The sequence below is a fragment of the Carcharodon carcharias genome, chromosome 30 (genome assembly GCF_017639515.1).
Source record: "Carcharodon carcharias isolate sCarCar2 chromosome 30, sCarCar2.pri, whole genome shotgun sequence".
Lineage (NCBI taxonomy): Eukaryota > Metazoa > Chordata > Chondrichthyes > Lamniformes > Lamnidae > Carcharodon > Carcharodon carcharias.
The window spans coordinates 13,560,522-13,569,355 of NC_054496.1; positions in this window are offsets into that span (position 1 = coordinate 13,560,522).

Below are 8,834 nucleotides of genomic sequence, written 5' to 3' on the forward strand. Positions count from 1 at the left end.
CCTCTTTCTCTTTTATGCTCTCTCTTTCTCGCTTTCACCCACTGTGCTAGCTGACCCACATTGGCTCCCAATCTGGCAAAGCCTCATTGTTTAAAGTCTGTGTTTTCAAAAATCCTCCCGTGGTCTTGCCTGTCTCTAAATCTGTAACCTCCTCCAGACCTACAATCCTCCGAGATCTCTGTCGTCTTCAAACTCCGACCTCTCGCGTAGCCCTGCTTTCCATCACTCTACCATTGACGGCTATGCCTTCAGCTGCCTGGACTCTGAACCTCTGGAATTCTCCCATAAGCTCTCTGCCTCGTTCTCTGCTCCCTTTACGATATTCCTTAAAACCCACCTCTTTGACTAACCTTCTAGTCACCCATTCTAATACCTCCTCGTGTGGATGTGTGCTACATTTTCTTTGGTAGCATTCTTATGAAAAACTTGGGATTTTTTTGATATGTTTAAAATGCTATCTAAATTATTGTTGCTGCCAACTTTCTTAATTCATCATGAAGCATTCCTCTTCAGTATTTTTTAGTCCTGGTAAAAATACTGAACCCAAGGAACTTTCGTATGCCCATTGACACTGTTTCTACATATGGCCTCCAGAGCACTTCTGCTCCCAGCTTTGTTTAATCTTAGAGGCAAACCTCTTCAATGTTATAGGCAAAACTCCCCTTGGCAGTCAAAGTCTCCCTCATTCTAACATCTTTGTTGTGTTAAAATCAAGATTCCTCACACCATCTCCTTTTGTAAGTTGTTCCCAGGGCTTTCGGAATTGTGAAATTCCTTTACACTTTTCCTTCCTTTTCACAATCTGCGGGATTGGTGAACCTAAGCTCGATGTCAGCCAGCTAACTAGCACTTCTCTGTCTATTTTGCCTTTTCTCCCTAATATTTGTGAGTCCTGGAATACCATCTCGCAAAAGTAACTAAACGGAATGAATCTGGAGCACCTGTTTCACTGAGAAGAGCTCGCTGCACAGCTGAGATGGGTCTAAAAATACCCCTTCGACTCGCTTTGCCACATGCTTAAAACCCTTCTGTTGGGGCAAATGCGGCAAACTCAAATTTCCCAGTTTGTGAGTTCTAACATATGAACATACAAACAAGGAGCAGGAGCAGGCCATTCTGCCCCTTGAACCTGATCCACCATTTAATGGGATCATGGCTGATCGGATAAGTAACCTCAAATCTGCATTCCGCCAACCTCCGGTAAACTATCACCCCCCCGCTCACCAAGAATCCATCCTCCGCTGCCTTAAAAAATATTCAAAGACTCTGCTTCCACCGCCTTTTCAGGAAGAGCGTTCCAAAGACTCACGATCCTCAGAGAGAAAAAAATTTCGCCTCATCTCCGTTTTGAACAGTGACCCCCTAGTTCCAGATTCTCCCACACCCACTCCGTCAAGATCTCTCAGGACCTCATGGGGCAGAAATTTTTTCTTAGCAGATGGGCACACACCAGACCCGCTCAAGCCTGAAATGGCGCGTGTTGATGTTGGCTGAGCGTACCAACGTCAACGCGTAGTTGCACAGTAGATCAGCTGGCAGGCACGCACCAGAGTTGGCAGTGCACCCGCCGACAATTAAAAGGCCTGTTAAGGCCATTAAATAATCAATTAACCTGAGGTTAATTTTCAATTGACCTAGATTTTTCACTGCCCGTCCAACCTAACGATTGTCGGGCAGGCAAAAAAGGCTAAGCGGCCTTTGCATTTTTTTGCATCCGCAGTCGGGATGAGGTTTCCAAAAGCAAATAAAAGTAAAATATAAGCTTTACAAGTGAACTAATAACGTGTCCCTGCTCATGTAACAGAGTCACCTGAGGGGTCATGTTTTATTACATTTTTATTTTCTTTGTCTTTTTTAACAGCGCATCATCTCCCTGTGCCCCAGGGAGATTAGGAAGCGCTCGCTCGCGAAATTTGTGCTCAGCCCGCCCACCCTCCTCCCCCGCCCCACACAGGCAGTGAGCGCGGCCGCTCGTGTTTCACGCTGGAAGGCCCGCCCAGCGTGAAATCGCGGTCCGGTGCTGATCGCGGGCGGTGGCCAGGACCCGCTTGCCCCTGCCAAGCTCGCATGCCAAGGGCAAAATTCTGCCCTATGCGTTTCAGTCGCCTCTTACTCTTCTAAACTCCAGCCTGCTCAACATCTCTCCTTGATGTAGCATCTAACAGCACAGAAAGAAGTCATTCGGCCCATTGTGCCTTGGTCAGCTCTTTGAAAGAGCTAATCGATTTGTTCCATTCCCTTTCTCTTGCCCTAAAGCCCTTTGCAAATATTTATCCAAGTCCCTTTTGAAATTACGTTTGAATCTGTGTCCACCATCTTTTCAGGCAGTGCATTCCTAATCGTAGAAACTCGCTGCATAATAGAAAAACTCCTCATCTCCTTTTGGCAATTATTTTTAAATATGTGTCATCCTATTTATTCACCCTTCAGTCAGGAAAAATGAGACCCCCCCCCCCCGCCCCCCCCACCCAATCTACTCTATCAAAATGTCTCAATTTTGAGTGCCTCTATCAATCTGCCCTTAAACACTGCCCTGCTTGGATTTTTACATTCACTGGTTAGATAGAAATTCAACGGGTTTCTTTTCACTGTTCAAATGATTAGCAAACAAAATTTGACTCAAGAGCACATAAGAAGCTTGGCCAAAGAGGTAGGTTTTAAGGAGCACCTTAAAGGAGGAGACAGCGGTAGAGGGGCATGGAGCTTTAGAGAGGGAATTCCAGAGCAGAGGGCCTTGATAGCTGAAGCACAGGCACCAATTACAAAAGGAGATGGTGCAAGGAATCTTGATTTTAACACAACAATGGTGCTGGAATGAGGGAGACTATGATTGCCAAGGTGAATTTGCCTATAACATTGAAGAGGTTTGCCTCTAAGATTGGGGTTAAATAAAGCTGGGAGCAGAAATGCTCTGGAGGTCATATGTAGCGACAGCGTCAATGGTCATATGAAAAGTTTCTTGTGTTCAGGATTTTTACCAAGACTAAAAAAGTACAAATACTGAAGAGGATTGCTTCATAATGAATTGATAATAGATGCTCAAGAGGCCAGAATTAGAGAAGTGTAAGGACCTCTACAATTGGGACTGCTTAATCCAATATTGGATGTCTTGTGGCGCAGTGGATAGTGTTCCTGCCTCTGAGCCAGAAGCTCGGGATTTGAGTCCCACCCCAGGATTTGATGATCAAGGAAGGCACATTCAAATTCTCCAACACACGCCGATGGCAGGTGGCAAGAAGGGGAGAGATCCCTGGTGAGCCATGTGATTGGAGTGTCTACCATCACTATCCATAGCTCCAGACTACAACTTGTATGTAAAAAGTACACATTGTCACAGCAACCTGGACTCTATCAGTGAACTGTAACACACAACCAAACCAGCATTAAGGGACAAATCTCTCAATAGTCAAGTAATTATGGTAAAACTGCCTGTGAGGGAAAAGGTCCTGTTGGTGTCAGATGTCAAAACAGTTAGTTCTGCTGCATTCCTTTCAACAGAAGATGAGAATAAAACCCACCAAAGTTCATTTTCCCAGAACTGTATATCCTCCACCATAGCATCAAATGCCTCTTAAATGGTTTATTTCTCTACTACTCTGCTGGGTATGTAATTCAGAACGATCCTTCTAATTTTCCTAATCTCTGATTTGCATTTATACTCCTGAAAAATGTATCCATTCCAGTCTGAATTTCCTGAGTTATTTTAAAGCAGTGTTCTGGGTTAACATCCTTTACAACATTTAATATTTTATATGCCTTAATGAAGGTTCTATTAGCTGCCTCTTTTTTCTTGAAAATAGAACTTGAGTTTGTCTAATCTTCTGCCATGTCTCATCCCCTTGACATTTGTGATCAGTTTTGCCCTGTTCTGTACTGCCTTCGATGTCTGTTCATGTGCAGAATGCTGGAATTGGCAGTGATCTAACCTTAACTTAAGATGTGAATGGATCTGACGAAATTATTGTCTGCTGTTGACAGGTAGCACTGGAGGCTGGTTACTGTTGGGGACAGGGGGGAGGGCACTCCTGACTGAGAGATGCTTATAAATCAGTCTGTGTGTGAGCACCATCACTGTCAGAGCTAATAAGTAGTGCTTTGACCTCTGTGAACTTAGTCAATATACTACTGGTTCCATCAAATGCAATCAGGTTTACTCAAGCATTGGACAGCTACTACTTTATGTATTATCTCCTCATTATCTCTTTGAACAAGCATTTGGCCGCCTGTTTCATTATGTCCTTAAGTGGATTGTGTCAAATTTTACATGCACAGGGCATGGGCACAGAAGCAGGCCAGTGAGCCCAACCAGTCCATGCTAGTATTTATGCTCCATTCGAGCCTCCTTCTGTCTTTCCTCATTTAAATCTATCTTTGTAACTCTCTATTCCCTGCTTCCTCATATGCCTGTCTATTTTTCCCTTAAGTGCATCTATACTATTCACTTTAACCACTCCATGTGGTAGTGAGTTCCACATTTAACCACTCTTTGGGTAAAGAAGTTTCTTCTGAATTCCTTATTGGATTCCCTGGTAACTATCTGATATTAATGGCCTCTAGTTATGCTCTTCCCCACAAGAAGAAATGTTCTCTCTGTATCCACTCGATCAAAACCTTTCATGATTTTAAGTACCTCTATTTTTAAAAAATAATTCAATCACAGGATGTGGGCTTCATTGGCTAGGCCAGCATTTGTTGCCCATCCCTAATTGCCCCTTGAGAAGGTGGTGGTGAGCTGCCTTCTTGAACCGCTGCAGTCCACGTGGTGTGGGTACACCCATGGTGCTGTTAGGGAGGGAGTTCCAGGATTTTGACCCAGCAACAGTGAAGGAACGGCAATATTTTTCCAAGTCAGGATGGCGTGGAGGGGAACTTGCAGGTGGTGGTGTTCCCATGTGTCTGCTGCCTTGCCCTTCTAGGTGGTAGAGGCCACATGTTTGGAAAGTGCTGAAGAAGGGGCCTTGGTAAGTTGGCTTAAGTCACTCCTTGGTCTTTTTCCAAGAGAGCCTGTCAATCCTTTCTGGATGTGTATACCCATTCTTGTGGATATTCTCTGCACCCCCACCAGTGCCTCTGTACTCTCATTATAATGTGGGAATGAGAACTGCACACAGCATTCTAAGTGTAGTCCTACCAAGGTTCAACACAAGGTTAGCATAACTTCTCTATTTCCCCTCTGAAAATAAAGCCCAGTGCTTGGTTTGCTTCTTTTACAGCCTTTCTCACCTAAGGCCCAACTTCTAGTGATTGGTGTATTTATTTGGAGTGGTTCCGTGAAGCTGAGAGTTTTTAACTACGCCAAAGATGCTACATGAATGTAAGTTGTTGCTGCAAATAGCAGTGGAGATAGGAAGGCAAAATGAAAGGGGGGAAAGAAAACTCAGTGGAAAGAGCGGATGGTTTAACTGACCCGGTTTATCTTGTAATGCTTGATGGGCTTTATTTTTCCGTTCGGCTGAAGGGTACAAGCCCAAAACGTTGACTTTGTTCTTTACCCCCTCAATCAACCTGCTTCTGTCATTTATGTGTCCTGGTTGGAGGTGGCTGGGGTCGGGGTGGGGAGGGGGGGTTATAGTTTTTGTTTTGTTTTGAAAAAATTGTGGGCATAAAAACTGAAATGCTGGAAGGACACGGCATGTCACTGTGTCCCTGAACTGGAGAGATGGGACGGGATTGTTTAACCAACTTGCCCACCCTCTGCCTGTTGCCTGACAACCTGCACGTGAGCAGCAACTCAAATTCCTCTCCTGTAAGAAGAACTGCCACAGCTTACATTTACATAGCGCCTTTAACTGGAGCACGGTCGAACAAAACCTGACACCGAGCCACAAAGGGACATGTTGGGACAGATGATCGAAAACTTGGTCAAAGAGAGAGATTTTAAGGAGCTTCCCGAGGAAGAGAGGGAGAGATTTGTGGAGGGAATTTCAGAGCTTAGGGCCCAGGCACCTGCAAGCAGGGCCACCAATGGTGGACTAATTAAAAATCAGGCCTGCCGAACAGGTTAGAATTGGAGGAGCGCAGGTATCTTGCAGCGTTGTGAGCCTGAAGGAGGTTACAGAGATAGGGAGCGAGGGATTTAAGGACAAGGATGAACATTTTAAAAGCGAGGCGGTGCTGGATCGGGAGTCAATGCTGGCCGATGAACACAGGGCTGTGGTGATGGAGGAAGGGGACTTGGTTTAAGTTAGAATACAGGACTGCGGAGTGATTTATTATACGGACTTCAAAGAATTTCAAATCATTTCCAACACTGAGCGTTTTGCCAAAGCGTTGTAACAGGGAGCGCAGATCGGATTCAGCCCTAGTCCTGGTAGCTCACGCTTAGTGCTTTGGCCTGGAGCAGACAATTCCACCCAGCTTTTGTTTAAACTCATACTCTACCTTTGAGGTGTGCTTTGCCAGTTCTTCTTTTAAGCACTAGATGGTGCACTTTCATCAGGCATGGTGTGGAGACTCCAGTGGGTGGGGTGGGGGGAGGTGGGGGGGAAACATGTTTCTTGTCATCTTAACTGGGCCCTGCGCCAAGCTCCATGGGAGTGCACTATTGTCCAGCTGTGGGGATATCTGTGTGGGGCTCTGTCATGACCCACCCTCTTCCCACTTGAAAACTGGCTTGTGGAAGTGGGGGGTGGGGGGAGACGGGAAATGGAATAGATTGGCAACTTGAGAAGGGAATGGGGCCTGAGTTTAAGTGACAGAATATGATTTTCCTCCCTGTATGACAGGAGTGGAAGACTTTGATGTTGTGGCGAGAAACCTCTTGCCTGCAGTGTTGGTTCACTGACTTGCTGATGCTAGGAATCGAAAATGGAAGCAACAGGAAGGGCTTCCCCAAAACTGTGCTAAGACACAATGGGGGAAAGGTCTGTTCGCTACACACAGTGACATAGTAAGAGTGCTCTCCACACATAGGGCCATAGAATCATTACAGCACAGTAGGAGGCCATTCAGCCCTTTGAGTCCATGCTCTGCAGAGCAATTCCAACCAGTTCCATTCCGTTGCTTTACCCCCATAACCCTGCAGGGTTATTTCCATCCAGTTTCCTTTTGAAATTATTCATCATCTCCGCTTCCACCACCCTCGAAGGCAGTGAGTTCCAAGTCACTACCACTCGCCGTGTAAGCAATTTCTTCCTCATGCCCTCTTGCCCAAAAACTTACATCTGTGACCCCTAGTCTTTGTGTCAACAGCTAATAGGAACAGCTTTTCTTTGTCCACCTTATCAGAAGCTGATACAAACTTGTACACCTCTACCAAATTTCATTGATTTTGTTGTGACCAGCAAATGGAGATCTTCACCCTCCCTTGTTTGGTTCAAGACGAGGGAGCTTAAAGCATTAACATTTTGTGAAGCGACTTTGCTTTGCCTGCATTATAGTTAGAGCACAGGAGTCAGATTCTGACCACTCTGAAGCCAAGTAGGGTGAGTGGAGCTAAGTGGACAGCTCTTTCAAAGGGCTAGCACAAACACAAGGGGTCAAAGATGCTAAGATGCAAAATGGAGTGAGACTTACTGGAAAAGGAAATCACACACTCTGCTTCCACCCTATAGTTGGGTAGCTGTCTTTACAATGCACAAGTGCATACTGTGCAGTGTTCCCTTACTTTCCATTTCACCCATACTACTCCTGAGATATTACAATATGTTTTATACAGGCTTTTCTTGGGATGTGAGCAGCACTGACAAAGCTGGAACGTATTGTCCATCCCTAGTTTGCGTTGCTAGTGTTAATTGTATCAGTTGAACTTATGTGCATGCAGGTGAAGGACATTGATTGGATGGTTACTTGAGCAAATATAAAGAGACACTTACCCACACAAGAGTTAAGTAGAGACAGGAGATATATACCTGTAATGTTAAACTCTGTGAATAAATCTATCCCTAGAAAAGACTGGTTTCAGATCTTTCCTTCACCGATTGGCTATCAGGCTAGTTCACATCAGAGGGCAGTTAAGAGCCTTGTATAGTCCTGGACCAAGTAAGTGTCCTTCCCTAATGGAGGTTGGTGAATCGGTTGGTTTTTTTACAACTTAACCACTTCAAGGTCACTTTTTCTTTGCTGAACTTTTAAATTTCACACTGGATTCAAATTCTTAGATAGGGATACGTGCTCATGTTCTCTGCATTTTTAGCTTAATCCTCTGGCTCACTTGGCCTGTAACATATCCGCTACATTACCAGACTCCCTATGTTCAAAACATGTTCTATTCCCAATCTAGACGATGGGCACTGCTAATGGGGGCACCACAACCACTCCTGACCCTTTCCCAATGGCTGCACTACTGCAGCTGAATCCCTAGAGTAGGGCTTGAACCCACAGCCTTCAGTATCAGAGGGGGTAGAGTGCCACCCCTTGAACCAAGACTGACCCATATAGCTCAACTCTCGGATTGGATGTCTTGTATTTACCGCACCAGCCTTTGCCACCAGCTGCTGTGGTTTGGTGCTTCTACAGTTTGAATCGCAGATCAAAGCCAGTATCTGACTCTGGCTGCCTGAGTTTTACATTGCTAAACTCAGCGGCCCTGGGCTCAGATGGATTCTTGTCATGTCACTGCATCCTGGACTGTAGTAGCATCAAACACTAAAGGTGCTTTGCATCTTAATGTCACATCACATAGGGATACGCTAGCAAAGGATTATGTTCCTGGGTTAATAATCCAGTGTTAAAAACAGAAAATGCTGGAAAAACTCAGTGGGTCTGGCAGATCTGCGGAGAGAGAAAAACAGAGTTAACGTTTCGAGTCCGTATGACTCTTCTTCAGACTCTCTGAAGGAGTCATACTGATTCGAAACATTAACTCTGTTTCTTTGTTTTTATTCATTCATGGA